This window comes from Colossoma macropomum, unplaced genomic scaffold (genome assembly GCF_904425465.1).
Source record: "Colossoma macropomum unplaced genomic scaffold, Colossoma_macropomum, whole genome shotgun sequence".
Classification (NCBI taxonomy): Eukaryota; Metazoa; Chordata; class Actinopteri; order Characiformes; family Serrasalmidae; genus Colossoma; species Colossoma macropomum.
Genome location: NW_023495303.1, coordinates 862,670 through 882,500, shown reverse-complemented (window position 1 = coordinate 882,500; position 19,831 = coordinate 862,670). Strand labels below are relative to the sequence as shown.

At 41.1% G+C, this 19,831-nt stretch overlaps 1 protein-coding gene across 1 annotated transcript in view; it reads right to left on the bottom strand.

Moving 5' to 3' along the window:
* ahr2 (aryl hydrocarbon receptor 2) overlaps positions 1–19,831 on the bottom strand; it is a 95,817-nt gene that overhangs the window by 54,308 nt on the left and 21,678 nt on the right. The window lies entirely within an intron of this gene.

The window sequence follows — 19,831 nt, the reverse complement described above, 5'->3', positions numbered from 1 at the left end:
CAAACACCATCATTACCCAACCAAACACCATCATCATCCAACCAAACACCATCATTACCCAACCAAACACCAACATTCTCCAACAAAACACCATCATTCTCCAACCAAACACCATCATTATCCAACCAAACACCGTCATTCTCCAACCAAACACCATCATCATCCAACCAAACACCATCATTCTCCAACCAAACACCATCATTATCCAACCAAATACCCTCATTGTCCAATAAACACCATCATTCGACATCCAAACACCATCATTCTCCAACTAAACACCATCATTATCCAACCAAACACCATCATTCTCCAACAAACACCATCATTCTCCAACAAACACCATCATTCTCTGAACAAACACCATCATTCTTCTACAAACACCATCAATCTCAGACCAAACACCATCAATCTCAGACCAAACACCATCACTCTCCACCAAACACCATCATTCTCCAGCAAAACACCATCATTCTCCAATCCAACGCCATCATTCTTTAACCAAACACCATCATCCTCCACCAAACACCATCATTCTCCAACCAAACACAATCATTCTCCAACAAAACACCATCATTCTCCAACAAACACCAACATCCTCCCCTAAAAGCTGCCTTTGTGCACTGTTGCAAGGCTTTTATTAATATTGTTTACCATTTGAAAAAAATGTTCCTTTTTTATTGTTGAGTCAATTAATTTTTCACTGATTTTATGGCACAGTGCCACAATCAGCAACCCAGTATGGACCACTGCATTGGCCGAGGACCACCAAACAGTTCTTTGTGGCCCACTTGTGGTTCATGGCCCAGTGGTGCACTCTGAGCAGAAAAGCAAAGGTTGAACCTTGAAGTGGATGGGCTACAACAGCAGAAGACCACATCGGGTTCCACTTCACACAGCCAATAACACAAAGCTGAGTATTTAATATTATTTAATGCTTGAACTGCCATATAATAAAATAAACTTGCCCTTCTATGAAGTTTATGTGACATTTTTGTTAAAAATTGTTGGTAACCAGTTATTTCACCACCCAAGCCACAGCCCCGCCCCCATAAATTATGTCAAATTACCCACCCCCATAAGATGTCCGGGGCACTGTCCCCCTGAAGAAAATCTTGATAAAAAACACCAACAACAACAAACAAGTAAATGCTTCTTCGAGTGCCTCCATATGTAAAGGGGATTTCCTCTGATTTTCTCAGAATTTCTGCGTAATCACATGGTGAAGATGTAAACAGTCATTCAGAGCGGTTTGGTGTGAAATACTCTGTTCTAGAGAAACTTACTGAGTCAGAGCCGTTCACAGTGGTGGTGATAGGAACCAGACGTCCACCTCTAAAAGCTCCCTCACAGAAAGTTCCTACATTACACGGTTATGAATTCACTGCCTGATGACTGAGACACTGTTTTATGATAGTTTTGAGAAGATTTCGGCTTCAAACTCCATTCGTGGTGGAGGAATACCTAATATGCAGGGCGCTGTGAGGCAAAATAGTCCCCAAAGAAAACTTATTATTTCAGATTTTCCACTATTTTCCATCATCAACATTCCATATAAACTCAGAAGACTCGTGTAGGTTCACTGGTGGTTTTGGATAGTAAATAAAATGTCTATATTTGTGTTGTAGTCATGGCGACCCCTGGTTCCTATCACCACCACTGTAAAGACATCTGAGTCTCTACAATCGACCGTTTCACACCAAACTGATAACACCGGATCACTCCAGCCTGAGAGGAGAGCTCTGAGAAATCTGCAGCGCTCAACGAGAAGAACCGACGTTTCAGAGCTGACGCAGAGGTGGAGGAGGGGGCAGGAAGCAGCTTTTTCCTCCTACAGAGAGAGATAGTATTAATCAGACTTCAACAGAACTGCTCACTCTCCCTCCGTTTCCTCATCACCCTCTCTCTCTCTCTCTCTCTCTCATCACCTCTCTATACAGACTAAATCTCACTGACTCCAGACACATCACAGTCACCATGGTGATGGCATGGCAACACATTCACATGAGGAAGGTTACTGTGGGGATCTGGCTGATCTAAAGGAGAGACAGTGAGAGAGAGAGAGAGAGAGAGAGAGAGAGAGAGAGAAAGAGAGAGAGAGAGAGAGAGAGAGATAGGGATGCAGCAGGAGGTTGGCTGGTGCTGATGCTGCAACTTTCATTACCTCACACATCAGGCAGAACACAGACAACAGGAAAATAACCAGACAATAACAAACCATAACCAAATAATAAGCTTAATACAGTCAAACATCAACCAAACATCACCCAAACAACAACAACGCAACAATAACCAAACAACCAAATGTTAACCAAACAACAGCCAAACAATAATTGAATATTTATCAAATAACCAAGTAAACCAAAAACAACCAAACAATAACCAATCAACAGAACACAACCAAACCCTTAAACAACGACCAAACAACAAACGGTCACCAACTGACAACCAAACAATATCCAAACAAAAATTATTACCTCACAATAACCCAATAACAATCAATCAACTACCAACAACAAAACAACAACTGACCATAACCAAACAAGTGTCCTAAGCTACTGAAGAACACTGACTCACAGCTAAGACAGACAGACGGATGCTAAAGGCCAGATTTCACTCTCCGTGGTCACCTTACACTAACTTCACTCTTGTGTGGAGTGACTCATTGCTGGTTTCCGTTTCTCTCTTTCTCTCTCTCTACCTCTCTCTCCGTCTGTCACATCTAGAAATCCCCCTCTTTTCCCCAGCAGGGACAAGAGGCGGCCTAGTGACACAAACAACCACAGAGCAGCAGGGCTGTAAAAACACGGTGCTCATTCACATCCACTCATTTTTCAGTGTTAGAATACAGCGTAATCAATTATTGTCATTAATTACATTTGAGAAAGATGCACTCACTGTGGGGCCAATAAGATTCCCAGCTTTTCAAATGTAAAAATCCTCCAGTTACGCTTGTGTACAGTGCGTTTTTATTGAGGTTTTGAATCCAATCAAGGTAAAATGGAGAAGAAAGATTGGAGATTCTGCATTGGTTCTAGGTCACGACTCAAATTCAAGCAAATCTGAACAGATTTATGCAGATTTTACTTTTGATACAATAAAAATTTGCATTATATTACAACAGATTGCAGAAGCATTTTCACTTGTGGCTTCAGACGTTTGACATCACTGTGTGAAAAGCCATGAAATGGCAGTTAAGGGGAACTGTGGATATCAAGGAAATCTTCGGATGACCAAGAAAACTGTCAGAAAGGCAAAGCAAAACCCCCATATGACATCAAAGGACATCACAAAAGTCAACAACTGAAATATGCAAAACAACACTTACATAAGCCTGTGTCATTTTGGAAATATTTGCAGTGGAATGATGTAGTAAACATGGAACTCTTTGGCCACAACCTTTGTGGTTTGTGTGGAGATGGATTTGATGAAAGGAACTCTGTGCCAACTGTTACGCGTGGGGGTGGATAAGTTACGCTTCGGGGTTGTCTGGCAGCCCGTGGCTCAGGAAACATTTCACAGGGAGAGAGAAGAATGGATTACACTAAATATTAAAATTCAGGAAGCAAAAGTGACACAGTCAGTCCAGAACCAGGGCTCGCAATACAGAAACTTCCCATCTATTTGTCTTAACTTAAGATCTGACAGGTCAAAATAAGATTTTCCACAAATTCGTATTACAGAAACAAATCTGATCTTAATTTAGGAATCTTATCTTACAGCATCTTATCTCAAGTTAGCAAATCTTAACTTACTCGAACGAAGCAACTTGACAATCAACTGTCTGTTACCTAGCAACCGACCATACATGCACAAAAAAACAAACTAAAGTGCGATAAACTGTGAGTTGTGAATGCTGTGAGAGCGCCCCCTGCTGTTTATCAGAGCGTTAACGCTCCCCAGTTTCAGTCTCCATTTCCCAAACGCTTTAGCCGAGCGCGCTAACGTTACTCCTCCTAATAAACAGACACACGTTCAGCTCCGTCTCCTCATTATTCACCACCATCACTGTAATATTTCATCATCAACATTAACACACGAAGGTGATCAGAGGGGCGGTGGAGATCGAGTCTGCAGCGTCTGAGATCTTTAAAACGCAGAGTTAGAAAAGAAAATCATCTCACAGTGAAAGCAGCGTTTTACAGTAGGAATAAATGGAGCTCATTATGCTGGTAGTGAACTATGCTGCTGACACAGCTGCCTAAAAACCATAGAAACGGACCTTAAACAGAAGTGAGGACCCTGTTGGGGTTCATCCTAAAGTTAGGACAGGATTTAGGAGGTTTAGTCCAGTTAGGATGTTTGTGTGATGCTGTTTTCTTATCTGGAGTTCATGATGAGATTATGAAGTTAGGAACTGTTATTCTGGAATAGATACTGGCCGAAATTCAGTCCGTACTGAAGTCGTCATGGAGACCAAACAGATACGATTTGAGACTTAGGACGTTTCTGCAATACGGCCCCTGATGCTGAAAAGGGGGTTCTATGGCAGGAGACAACGATCCTAAACACGCTTCAAAATGCACGTGAAATATGTAACCTGGCCTGTGGTGCCCAAAACCTTTGAATACAACTCTCTCTCTCTCTCTTCCTCCTTCTCTCACTCTCTGTCTCTCACCCTTCCTTATTTATCCAGCTTTTCTTCCCCCCCCGTTTCTTTTCATTCTTTCACACTTTATCACTGTCTTTCTCACTGTTTATCTTTGTTTTCTTTGTCATCGCCTCTCTATTTTCTTTATCACTTTCCCTTTTTCTTCCCTGTCTTGCTCTCTAACCTTTCTTACTCTCTTCTTTCTTTCTCTCCTCTCTCCCTTTTATCTCTCTCTCTCTCTCCCCCCCTTTCTCTCTGCTTTTATACTCTCTCTCTCTCTCCACTCTCTCCCTCTCTCTCTCCCTGTCCCCCTCCCCCTTCTATCTCTCCCCCTCCTCTCCTCCTTCGGCCTCTCTCTCTCTCTCTCTCTCTCTTTCTTTCTCTCTCTAAGCTGGTTCTCTATCATATATCTGGGCCTGTTCCCACACGACCTGCTGTGTGTGTGTTTTGACTGAGTGGAAAGCGAGAGGCTGCTGATGGTATCACACACACACACACACACACACACACACACACACACACACATACACACACACACACACTCACACACACACACACATACACACACACACACACACACACACACACACACACTCTCTCTCTCTCTGTTCTGAGTTCCAGCTCGTTCCTCTGCTTTACTGTAAAAGCTTTTAGCTTTTAGCCCTGTGTTGTTAGCTTAGCTGATTAGCGGAAGAGCACAATGACTGTCAACACCGTGCAAACACACACACACACACACTCCCACACACACACTCATTCCTGAGTCATAACATAATGCCTGTGTGTGTGTGAATCTGAGTAAATCTGAGACACAATGGCCCACATTCACCACACACACACACACACACACACACACACACACACACATACACACACACACACACACTTCTCCACAAATCAGAGCCAAAATCACATAAAATCACCTCCATCATTATCACACAACACACTGCACGCTTGTTTTCATACCTTTTCAGTACCTAAGATCAAACATATATATATTCCAGCTTCAATCCTTTTCAGGAGACTCACTTTCAGCTCCTCAAAGAATCTGCAGACACACCTCCAAAGTTCAGTCTTAGAAGCTGGTTGATCATTTTCTGAAGTAATCAAACACATTCAGTGGTGTTGAGGTCTGGACTCTGGGGTGGTCAGTCCATTCTTCAGCTTCTTTGTTTGATGTGTCCGTCTCCTTTTCTCAGTGAGGTTCTTCTTGACAGCTACACATCCTTTCAGACCCACAGCGCTGAGTCGTCTTCTCACAGTGGAAGGATGGACAGAAACACCTGTGGATGTTTTCAGATCTGAAGCAGCTTGATTTTCTCCTCTCTCTCAGAGATGAAAGCTTTAAGTGCTGTTTATCTGATGGGGGCAGTTTTGGGGTCGACCAGCTCTTCCAGGTGGTTGTTAGGAGACACAGTTTCTCTGTAGCTTTTGAAAACTCCTGTTTTTTTCACTTTGACTTTCTCCTTCCTTATTAGGATTACCTGATATCTAATCTCCTCAGAAATATCTCCTGAAAAAATTAGTAACTTACTGGCTGTTTATTACCAGACATTAAATAAATGAAGAGTGGCTTCTGGCTTATATATGACAAGATATTTTAATACAACAAATATCAATAAAAGCTACTCGAATCCCTGCAATCCAAATATTGATGTCCAGAAACTCTCTCTTCTCTCCTAAACAAAACAAAAGGCACACAAGCACAATTCCTCTGACTCTGAGGACAATGGGTCGGGGGTGGGGGGGCGCGAGTGAAATCAAACCTGGGACAGAACAATGACCACGGCCGCTTTCATGACCCAAAAAAGGGACAGCGGCCTTTCATCACACGTCCCACCGGAGAGGGGAAAGACACAGAGTCAGCTCAGTTAAAGTGATAGTTCAGCCAAAAAGCTACTGCACAATTTCTGCTTAATTTCTGCTAAGTTAGCATAATCTGAAAAAAAACAAAATACTAATAAAATATACATCGTGCCATAACTTTTGCCACCTTAAATGTACCGATACCTTAAAATCCCTGCAACCTTAAATTCACTGCCACCTTAAATGCCGTTCCACATGAAATCCATTGCCACCTTAAATTTACTGATACCTTAAAATCACTGCAACTTCAAGTTTACTGCCACCTTAAATTCAGTGCTACCTTAAATGCAGTTCCACCTGAAATTCACGGTCACCTTAAATTTACTGATATCCTAAATACAATGCCACCTTAAATTTACCGACACCTTACAATCACTGCAACCTAAAATTCACTACCACCTTAAATTCAGCACTACCTTAAATGCAGTTCCACCTGAAATTCACTGTCACATTAAATGTACTGATATCTTAAATACAATGACACCTTAAATTTACTGATAGCTTAAAGTCGCTGCAACCTTAAATTTACTGACATCTTAAATACAATGCCAACCTAAATTTCTGATACCTTAAATACACTGCCACATTGTATGATTTACTTTTTCCCAAATTATTTAAATTCAGCAAATAAACCGTAATTGTGCAACAATTGTAATACCTGTAAAACAGAGCATGTGTTGAATTATTTTATTTTGAAAATCAATAAGATTTATGATCTGACCATGGGCACCGAAACTTTTGCATACAATAATGTTTAACTCTAAACAAAGCTAACAGTTGCTAATTAGTCTTCTATATACAGCTTTAAATTAGCCAATAAGTATCTGTAATAGACTTGATTATGTGTTTTCTGTCGTGTCATATTTTTTATAAATAACATTCAATGAGCCGTTCAACGAGTTCAGGATTATTCCGGCAGGTGCCGAATGTCCCATGACAAACAGGAAAGCAAAAGCTCTGAAAGAAACACAAATGTGCCGAAGTTGGTAAGAAATCTGTGAGGAGGCAGGAACGAGAGGAAGCTCAGCTCCTGCTCAGGACGCTGTTAAAGCAGATATGGAGAAGCGAAAGTGGCGCCCAGCCCAGAACAGACTGTTCCTGCACACTGAGGAACCACAGGCAGAGCTGATTATGTGGTTTCGGACACCGTGTGACTGACTGTTATCCATAAACACAGACCAAACTCTGGACTAAGCTCGGCCTCTGAGAAGGCTGCTGCTACTGTTTACGGCTTCACTACGTACCGTTTAATTCAGCTGGTTTTATTCTGTTCCATTTTCTGCTGTACAGTTTCATCACATTATATTACAGCCATCTGGTTCACCATTCCAATCCATTCCACCCTCCACCATTCCATTCCATTCTATCCTCCACCGTTCCAATTCATTCCATCCGATCCCATTCCAATCCATTCCATTCGATCCAATTCCAATCCACTGCATCCTATGCCATTCCATTCTATCCTACACGATTCCAATCCACTCTATCCTCCACCATTCCAATCCATTCCATCCGACCCCGTTCCAATCCATTCCATTCGATCCAATTCCAATCCACTGCATCCTATGCCATTCCATTCTATCCTACACTATTCCAATCCACTCTATCCTCCACCATTCCAATCCATTCCATCCGACCCCGTTCCAATCCATTTCATTCGATCCAATTCCAATCCACTGCATCCTATGCCATTCCATTCTATCCTACACTATTCCAACCCATTTTATCCTACAACATTCCATTCTATCCTACACTATTCTAATTCATTCTATCCCACACACTCGACTCATTACTATCCTACATTATTCCATTCCACTCATTTCTATCCTACACTATTCCATTCCACTCATCTCTATCCTACACTATTCCATTCCACTCATTTCTGTCCTACACTATTGCCATTTCACTCATCTCTATTCTATACTATTCCCATTTCACTCATCTCTATCCTATACTATTCCCATTTCACTCATCTCTATCCTACACTATTCCATTCCACTCATCTCTATCCTACACTATTCCATTCCACTCATTTCTGTCCTACACTATTCCCATTCCACTCATTTCTGTCCTACACTATTCCCATTTCACTCATCTCTATCCTACGCTATTCCATTTTATTCATCTCTATCCTATACTATTCCCATTCCACTCATCTCTGTCCTACACTATTCCCATTTCACTCATCTCTATCCTACGCTATTCCATTTTATTCATCTCTATCCTACACTATTCCCATTCCACTCATCTCTATCCTACGCTATTCCATTTTATTCATCTCTATCCTACACTATTCCCATTCCACTCATCTCTATCCTACGCTATTCCATTTTATTCATCTCTATCCTACACTTTTAAATTCCACTCCTCTCTATTCTACACTATTCCACTCCATTCTATCTTACATTATTCCAATCTATTCCATTCCAACCTGTTGGCAACAAACAGGAGCCACTAACCCCCAACCCTGCATTAGGGAGGTGTGGCCAAAAAGGAGCTGGGTGAAAAAAGACAGAGAAAAGACAGAGAAAATGAGAGAAAGTTGAGAGTTTGGGGATTTCCATCATTTCACTCCAGGCATTAATGGGAAAGACCCTTTAAACAGAACGGATACCACCCTCACTGCACCACCCCAACACCACCACCGTCCTTTAACAAGCCACCCCCCTGAACTGGCCCACCCCCTCCACAGACGCAGACCTGCAGGACCCCCATAGCGTGCAGTAACGCTTCAGGGCCTCCAGCGGCACTGAGCACTGATTCAATCTGAGATACTACAGCAGAGAGAGAGAGAGAGAGAGAGAGAGAGAGAGAGAGAGAGAGAGAGAGAGAGAGAGAGAGAGAGAGAGAGAGACCCAGAGAGACAGATATGGAGAGAGAGACAGGGAGAGAGATAGAAGCTGATATTGACACAGTTTTATGGCTCTCTCTGTAACCCAAAAGGGTACTACTTTTTGTGGCGCAAGGATTTGATCATATTAAAGCACATTCAAAGCTTCTTTCGCTTTACTTTTAAATTTTATTTTCTCATATAAAAGCAACAAAACACTCAAAGTCATGTGGCATCGTGATTAACGTCCGATGATGTGATGATGTAGCTTGCGACTGAATCACAGCCGTGATGGTTTTCGTGATGGTGCACTGACCAATTAACTCTGGGTTTATACATTACAGTGATTTTACTCTGCCTACCGTCCTAATGAAGCTCCTAATCTGTGGGAAAATCACTGTAACACAATTATCTTATTCTTTTATTGTTTCATTTAATCGTCAGTGCATTTAACTGTCTGACTGTCTGTCTGAACATGAGAATCTGTCTTTGTCCGCAAAGCTCATGTGACTCAGCGTCTCGGCCTGCAGACGGAAGCGCGGCGGTGCCATCAATACCACACACAGACACAGTCAGCCGCTGCCCCGGTGCATGCTGGGATCGATCCCCAAAACACAATGTGGCGTTTGTGCCGAGGAGCGTGGGACCGAACCCCGGGCTCTTTCTCAGCTTCAGCTTCCGGATCCGCACAGAGGAGCCTTTCTCCACAGCCTTCGTTCTGAAGGCGCGACCAGCGCATGCTGCATGTGGTAAGGCAGAGGAGAGAGCAGGGCATTCTGGGTAATTTCAGAGCCAACAAAATGATGAACAGTCCATAACAACCACATAATCAAGTCTATTACATAGTAATTGTGGTGTTCTTAGTTTAGCACTAAAGCTATGAAGCCAATGCGCTTAACGAACACTAGAAATCAATAGTCACCCAAATCTTTTCTGCAAGTACATCTGCAAAACGTCCTCTCAACCCACTCAAACTGCATCCAGCTCTTCATTCAGGTCATACAGGGTTGTCGCTGAGGTTTAGGACACAGTTTGACTTACTGTGAACTATAAAAATGAACAAAACTTCACTGTGTAGCTGAATTCGCCCCCTGCATTAAACCCAACAAATGATGGTCGCAAATTCTGTCATTTCTTTTTATAAATAACTGCTAATCTTAAATTTGAAACATGAAAATATATGTTTCTAAGTAGAAACCACAGAGATTGTGATTGGAACCTGGAGTTGTTTGCATCTGTGTGATACGCGTGAACATGAAGTAGAGTCGAGAAAAAGCGAAATTCGGCACAACAGCTTTTGTCTAAACTGGCCACACAGCGAACACTCTCATTTTTAAAGTCCTCAGTGAGTCATACTGTGCTCTAAACCACATCCACGAGTCTGTATGACCTTATTGAAGACCTGGATGTGGTTTAAGTGGGTTGAGAGAAGTTTTGGGGAAAAGATCTGGGTGACTATTGACTTCTAGTGTTGATGTGCAAAGCCTCATAGTAAAAGCTAAAGTAAACTACAGAAACAAAATTCGGACACCAAGCATGACTCGGCGGATTGACTACATTTGAGGGGGAAAGTACCGCTTTAATTGGCTTATTAAAGATGGAGGCAGAAATTTCTTGAAGTTAATCATTCACAGCGGTGTTGGCCCCTATAAATGGGCATCAGTGCCCAGTTGGCACCGTCTCCCGCCTCAGGCTGGTTATCAATACTAAATAATCTCCATTTCAACAGTTCAAAGTCGCCAAAGTTCCCAGAAGAATCTTACTGATGGAAAAAGAAGTCACATGACCTGAGATTTAGAGTCTTCTTACCAAACAACGGAACAATTATGCTGATATTAAATAACATCTGCTGGGTGCAGCCTCTGACGGCTGGCGACAACTTTAAAAAGTTGTTAAGTGACGCTGGCAGACTCACAGCTACCTCGCTCCAGCTCCGCTTTGGTTGAGAGGGAAAGTCTGGAGGAGGACAGAATTTTCACTTTCTTTATTTAAAGAAAAGCTTCACATCACCTCCTTCTCTGATACGCCTGTTACATTATCATGATGTGCCAAATATGTTTTTAAAATTGTAACCAAACAGCTGCTCTGGATCACGGTCACTCTGGTGATGCCTCAAACCAGCAAGCCAGTGATCAACAACTCCAACTGCAATGGCAACCTCATCTCCACGTTACTGTCAACTTCAACACAAACTCCAGAACCAAATTACATGCCAAGTTCAACACAAACTTCAACCTCAACCTTAATGGCATCTTCAACAGCAACTTCAATGGTAACTCTAACACCAAGAACAACTTTAATGGCAACTTCATTGCTACCTTCAATGCCAACTTCAACACCAATTTTAACAGCAACTCCAATGCCGACTCTCATATAAACTGCAACACCAAATTCAACGCCAAATTAGGTGCCAGGTTCAACACCAACTTCAATGTCAACCTTAATCAATGCCAAAACCAACTTTAATGGCAACTTCATTGCTAACTTCAACACCAAAATCAACACCAACACCGACTTTAACAGCGACTTCATTGCTAACTTCAACTCCAAAATCAACACCAACACCAACTTTAATGGCGAATTCATTGCTAACTTCAACACCAAAATCAATGCCAACACCGACTTTAATGGTGAATTCATTGCTAACCTGAACACCAAAATCAACACCAACACCGGCTTTAATGACAACTTTACTGCTAACTTAAACAGCAAAATCAACACCAAACTCAACACCAACACCAACTTTAACGACAACTTCACTGCAAACTTCAACACCAACACCAACTTTAATAGCAACTTCACTGCTAACTTCAACACCAAACTCAACACCAACACCAACTTTAATGACAACTTTACTGCTAACTTCAACACCAAAATCAACGCCAACACCGATTTTAATGGCAACTTCAACAGTAACTCCATCATCAATACAACTTCCAATGCTAACGGGCTTCATTTGAGATCAGGAGGAAAACTTATCCTACTTTTTCCTCCCTTTTATTCTTAAACTTTCCCTTTTTTAAGGCAAGGACTATTCTGATACAGTCGGTGGTAGAAAATAAACCTGATGACAATCAGTAAAGCGAGCGCAGTGAACGAACAGAAATATTCTACTTAACACTTAAACACTGGTATTTATAACACGGCTAGACTCCATATAAGCCCATATACTGTATACACAACCCTACTGTACCGTCACTACGGCAACAGGAGCAGCCTGGTGCCTTGGGTGTCAGAGCGATACACTTCACACCTCTGGTTGCCAGGGCAGGTCCACACACACACACACACACACACACACACACACACACACACACACACAGACACACACACACACACACACACACACACACAGACACACACAGATTTTAATTGCCTTTAGAGACTGACACCTCATGCTATTAACCTCATGCTGCAGGGCTGGGTGTCTGAGCGGCTGCCCTCAGTAAACCAAACACTGTCTGCATACACAGCATAACACATCTGTTAGTCTTTACAGCAATAATGGCTTCTGATATAATGGTATAATAATGGTATAATACAGTATGCTGCAATATGATACAATACAATACAATACGGTAGGTAATGTATAGAATACAGTCTGATGCGATACAATATGATGCAATACAGCACGGTGCGATACCATACAATACGAGTCTGATATAATACAGTCTGATACGACACAATACGATATAACACAGTCTGATGCTATACCATACGATACAACACAGTTCAATGCAATACAATACGATACAATACAGTCTGACGCGATACAATACTATACAATACAGCACGATGCGGTACCATACGATACGAGTCTGATATAATACAGTCTAATACGATACAATATGATATAATACAGTCTGATGCGATACAATATGATGTAATACAGTCTGATGCGATACCATACGATACAATACAGCACGATGCGGTACCATACGATACGAGTCTGATATAATACAGTCTGATACGACACAATACAATATAATACAGTCTGATACGATACAATATGATATATGACAGTCTGATATAATACAGTCTGATGCGATACAATACTATACAATACAGCACAATGCGGTACCATACGATACGAGTCTGATATAATACAGTCTGATACGATACAATACGATATAATACAGTCTGATATGATACAATACGATATATGACAGTCTGATATAATACAGTCTGATGCGATACAATACTATACAATACAGCACAATGCGGTATCATATGATACGAGTCTGATATAATACAGTCTGATACGATACAATACGATATATGACAGTCTGATATAATACAGTCTAATATGATACAAAATGATATGACAGTCTGATATAATACAGTCTGATACGATACAATACGATATAATTCAGTCTGATACGCTACAGTATGATATGATACAGCGCGCTGCGATACGATACCATGTTTCTGATTCGGCTCAGTGCTTTATGTGTGAACCCGCCTGCCTTCAGTCTACTCGCTGTGTGTTTGTGTGTCTCGTGTGTCTCGTTTGATCTCCTTTTTTTGTCTCTATTCTTTTTCGTTGTTGTTTTCCTCTTGCTTTTAAGCTCGCCCTCTCCTCATTCTCCTTCTAACTCTCTCGCTCGCTTTCTCTCTCTCTCCCTCTCTCGGCATGGGGCCGTTTCTGGTTCTGATTGCTGCGGTGCTGCTATTTCGGGAGAACAATCAGAGGAAGCTTCGCGGCGGCTCTGCTGGACGCTCGGGGTCTGTTTGGGAGGTTAATTTCAGAGGAAAAACAGAAGGAACTGAAAGAGAGAGAGAGAGAGAGAGAGAGAGAGAGAGAGAGAGAGAGAGAGAGGAGGAAAGAGCTGATGAAGCTGAACACAATGCCTGGCTGGATCCTGAAGGAAAAGGAAGGGAAGTGCTCGTCTGACCGCAGGAGGCCTCAAACCTGTGATATGACACTGACCGAACCCACCCCCCCCCCACCAACACGCGTTTGTTTTTAAATCTCGACGAGACACGTGCTCAGACATTACTATTGATATTATATATACCATTAAGATATTTTAATGATACACAATATGCATCACAATATTTAGCTTTTCTAAGATTTAATCAGTTGGAATAAAATAGAACATTTCATGCCACATATAAAAATATAATAATAATAATAATAATAATAATTCTTATTATTTTTGTATGATTTTTATTCAGTGTTGTACAACCTGCACTGCACTAAAACCATTCTCAGCACTGCAGTGACACTGACGTGGTGGTGGTGTGTTAGTGTGTGTTGTGCTGGTCTGAGTGGATCAGACACAGCAGTGCTGCTGGAGTTTTTAAACACCTCAGTGTCACTGCTGGACTGAGAATAGTCCACCAACCAAAAAAATATCCAGCCAACAGCGTCCTGTGACCACTGATGAAGGACTAGAGGATGGCCGACACAAACTGTGCAGCAGCAGATGAACTATCGTCTCTGACTTTACATCTACAAGGTGGACCGACAAGGTAGGAGTGTCTATTCGAGTGGAGAGTGAGTGGACACTGGGTCTGACCCACTCTTTCGATCATCAGACTCATCTCCTCGGGGAAGGGGACTGCCCGAAGCACAACCAGAGCAACCACGATTGTGCAGTAACACATCTCCACCAGAGGGGTCTCCAAATCCCATAAAGTACACAGTGTAGCTTTAAATGGTAACATTAATCATTAATAACAATGTTTATTTGCTTTTGTTGGTTCTAATGAGTTTTGTTTTCCAACGTAATTCACAAAGTATGTGTGTGTGTGTGTGTGTGTGTGTGTGTGTGTGTGTGTGTGTGTGTGTGTGAGGTCAGAGGTTTCTGTCAGGACGCTGCACACACCCTGATTCAGCACTTCTGTACTGCAGCGCTGAGTGTTTATCTCCCCTCTAACTGATTGATGGTGCCATGATTCCTCCTCCTCCTCCTCCTCCTCACACCGAGCGCTCTCTCCCTCCACCGCCGCATTCCTCACATTCACCGCATACCTGCAGCGCGCGCCGCGGCTTTTACCCGCTTCAGTTAGGGCCGTGAAAGAGTATGCACTGATCTGAGGGCGGAGATCCCACTGCGTACATGTTCAAGTACATGTTTATGTTCAGCTAAAACAATATTCTCAGCTTATTTTCATTTTTAAAAATGTGTTAAAAATAAAAAAAGGAAGCTGCTGACTGTTTTATTGTCTTCTTACTGAGCCTCGGCCTCGCCACTCACAGAGTACCTGTACACCAGGTGCAAATCAGCCAGTCTTTGCTGTTCATACTGATAACCATTTTAACATTTCACTTCTTTGAGGAAGTTCGCAGGATCATTTCTTAACATGGACCAACTCAAGTTCACTCATAGTTGCCCTCAAGTGTTACCTACACTCACAAAATAATACAATTACACATGAAATTCAGTTTGTTACTTTGTTATATAATCGTTTATTATCTACTACAGTATCTGTCGCATAAGACTATAAACTATTTGACATTTATTTAAAACATTTAACACTTATTAAATACTGACTGCATTATTTCCTATTTGTTTACTATTAATGTTTTATTTGTCAATTTACCAGCTAAACCTTAGCTAGAGTTTATTTTACCTGCCTAAATTTGTTTGACGTTCATTTTACATGCTAATTTTATACTTTGTATATCTACTGAAAAATCTTAATTATAGTTCATTCTACCTGTTAATTTTAGTTATAGCTCATTAAACCTCCTGATAACCTTGATTATAGTTAATTTTACCTGTTAATTTTACTTATAGTTCATTAAACCTGCTGATAAACCTCGATTATAGTTAATTTACCTGTTAATTTTACTTATAGTTCATTAATCCTGCTGATAAACCTCAATTATAGTTCATTTTATCTGTTCATTTTACTTGTAGTTCATTAAACCTGCTGATAAACCTGAATTATAGTTCATTTTACCTGTTAATTTTACTTATAGTTCACTAAAACCTGCTGATAAACCTCGATTATAGTTCATTTTACCTGTTAATTTTACTTATAGTTTATTAATCCTGCTGATAAACCTCAATTATAGTTCATTTTATCTGTTAATTTTACTTATAGTTCATTAAACCTGCTGATAAACCTCGATTATAGTTCATTTTACCTGTTAATTTTACTTATAGTTTATTAATCCTGCTGATAAACCTCAATTATAGTTCATTTTACCTGTTAATTTTACTTATAGTTTATTAATCCTGCTGATAAACCTCAATTATAGTTCATTTTATCTGTTCATTTTACTTGTAGTTCATTAAACCTGCTGATAAACCTCAATTATAGTTAATTTTACCTGTTAATTTTACTTATAGTTCACTAAAACCTGCTGATAAACCTCGATTATAGTTCATTTTACCTGTTAATTTTACTTATAGTTTATTAATCCTGCTGATAAACCTCAATTATAGTTCATTTTATCTGTTCATTTTACTTGTAGTTCATTAAACCTGCTGATAAACCTCAATTATAGTTAATTTTACCTGTTAATTTTACTTATAGTTCACTAAAACCTGCTGATAAACCTTGATTGTAGTTCATTTTACCTGTTAATTTTACTTGTAGTTCACTTGAACTGCTAAATTGATATATACCTGCTGATAAACCATAATTATAGCTCATTTTACCTGTTAATTTTACTAATAGGTCATTAAACTTGATGATAAACCTTAATTATAGTTCATTTTACCTGTTAATTTTACTTATATTTCATTTAACTTGCTGATAAATCTTACTTATATAATATTAATTATATTAATACAATATTAATTATATAATTATATAATATTAATTATATACCTGCTAAAAAACCTTTATTATAGTTCATTTTACCAACTAATTTTACTCATAGTTAATTTTCCCCGCTTTATTTTTATAGTTAATTTACGCTTCTGTTAATCCTTGTTTATAGTTCATTTTACTTGTTAATTTTATGCATAGTTCATTAAATCTGCTGATAAACCTCGAAAAAAAATAATTTTGTCTGCTAATTTTACTTACAGTTCACTTTACCTGTGATAAACCTCAATTATAGTTAATTTTACCTGCTGATAATCCTTAATTGCGATAAATTTTACCTGCTAATTTTCCTTATGTATCATTAGAACTGCTGACAGTCATTTTATCTCCTGAAATATTTCACTGACGACCTTCATATGTGTAAGCGTCTCGAAAAGAGGAACTGAAATGGCTGTTTTGTTTTGGCGCACATGCACAGCGAGACAGTCTCTTGGGGATGTGAGGGTGAAAGAATAGCCCGCTGAAGGTGAAGCCTCTTCTCGTCAGGCGTGTGCTTTCTCAGCCAGGAAGGAAGAGGACCTGAGACCGCTGACCCACTTTCCTGTGCTGAGAGGAGGTGTGTGTGTTCACAGGGAGGAGTGTATGGGAGTGTGTGTGGTGGGTGAGAGGCAGAAATGGTGGAGAAAGAAGATTGTGGCAGCTACCATTAAGAGGAAAGGTCATTAGGGCTCAAGGTTTACGCCTCGTTCAGCCCAAGGTGTGCTGGGAAGTCTAAGCTGGCATACAAAGGGCAGAATAGGCATTTCCAAAAACGGGAAGTTAGCAACCAGCAAAAACAGACTGAGTGGTAGATTTGGTTGACCACAAGCCTCGATAAAGTGATATTTTAATAGCCTCTTTAGCTAAGCGCATTAACCTGAGTATAAATAGCTATAAGCGTCTGCTAGCTGGTCCATTTTACAATTAGGCTGACCGCTACAAAGTGGAACATCATATCTGTGGGCAGGATGGTGAAAGACGTTCACAAACAAAAACTATTTTTAGGATTTTACAAGAGTCATTGCCTGTATATGTATATTGTGTTACAGTGGAAAATATAGAGATACCAACCTTCTGAGGAAGAGTAAGTGTACAAATGCTTTTATTGTACCTGTAAGCATGTTACCAAACTTGTGCAAGAAACTACTGACGCACAGATTGCAGCCCCCCTGCTCGTGCAATGACGCCTCCTAACTATGTTCTACAAATAATGCCTCTGCAATGATGCCCTTGAAATGATGCCTCTGCTATTCTACCCTTGTCTTGATACCCCTGCAATGACACCCTTGCGACAATATTTTCGCAATCAGTGACACCCTTGGAATGATGTCCCTGAAATAATGTCTACAAGGATGCCTCTGCAAAGATACTCATGCAAAGATACCCTTGCAATTGTGCCTCTGCAATGATTCCCCTGCAAAGAAACTTGTGCAATGATGCTCCTGCAATGATGCCCTTAGAGTCACACCTTCACAATGATACCCCTGCACTCATATGGCTGCACTGATGCCTCTGCAAAGATGCCGCTGCAAAGATACTCATGCAAAGATGTCCCTTCAGTGAGGCCCCTGCAAAGATATGGCTGCAATGATGCCTATACAAAGATACTCATGCAATAATGCCCCTGCAAAGATACAGCTGCAGTGATGCCTCTACAAAGATGCCCCTGCAAAGATACTCATGCAATGATGGCCCTTCAGTGAAGTCCTTGCAATGAAGGTCCTGCAATAAAGCCCCTGCAACAATGTCCCCGCAATGATGCCCCTTTAGGCACACCCCTGCAATGATGCTCCGGCAATGATGGCTGTCACTATGCCCCTTTTTTCCCACCCTTGCAATGGTGACCCTGCAATGACATGCCTGTGATAATGCCCCTGTAACGATGTCCCTTCTTTTCCAACCTTGCAATGATGCCCATGCAATGATACGCCTGTGATAATGCCCCTCCAATGATGCCCCTTCTTTCCCAAATCTGCAATGATGCCCCTGCAATGATACGCCTGTGATAATGCCCCTCCAATGATGCCCCTTCTTTCCTACCCTTGCAATGATGCCCCTGCAATGATATGCCTGTGATAATACCCCTGCAACGATGCCCCTTCTTTCCCAGCCTTGCAATCATGCCCCTGCAATTATGCCTCTGCAGTGACGCCCACACAGAGATACCCCTGCAATGGCACCCATGCACTGGTGTCACTGCTATTGTGTCCCTGCCATGATGCCCCTGCACTGACATCCTTGCAATGATGCCCTACAGTATCCTCTAAATGCTGCCACTTGGTCACCGGCCCCTGTCTTGAAGATCTACCTTCCTGTGGAGTCTAGTTTCAATCACACCTGCTCCCACTAATTCACTTCTTCAGAAGTCCTTGATTGGCTGGATCAGGTTAATCAATGTCAAGTAAGGGGGGAAGCAGGTCTCCAGGAGGAGGCTTACTGGGTCACTACAAGAGGCTAATGGATACCATTAAAACATCAACAAACATTTCTTGGCTGCAGATCAAAAGAAATGCCTTGTCATGGATATTGCAAGAACAAAGAGAGACGGCGAGATAAAAAGAAAGGAGAGAGAGAGAGAGAGAGAGAGAGCAGCTGAGAACCTATTTCAGTAAAATCATGTGTCTGAACTCTGGGAAACAGCTACTTAGGCTGCTGCTCAATCATGATGCTTCATGTTATTCTCTTCAGACTTAAAAAGGTACTTCCTCCAAAGATGCTAACAGTGATGATAATCATCAAAACTACTTAAAACAAATTAGCATCATGCAAACAATTCTAAC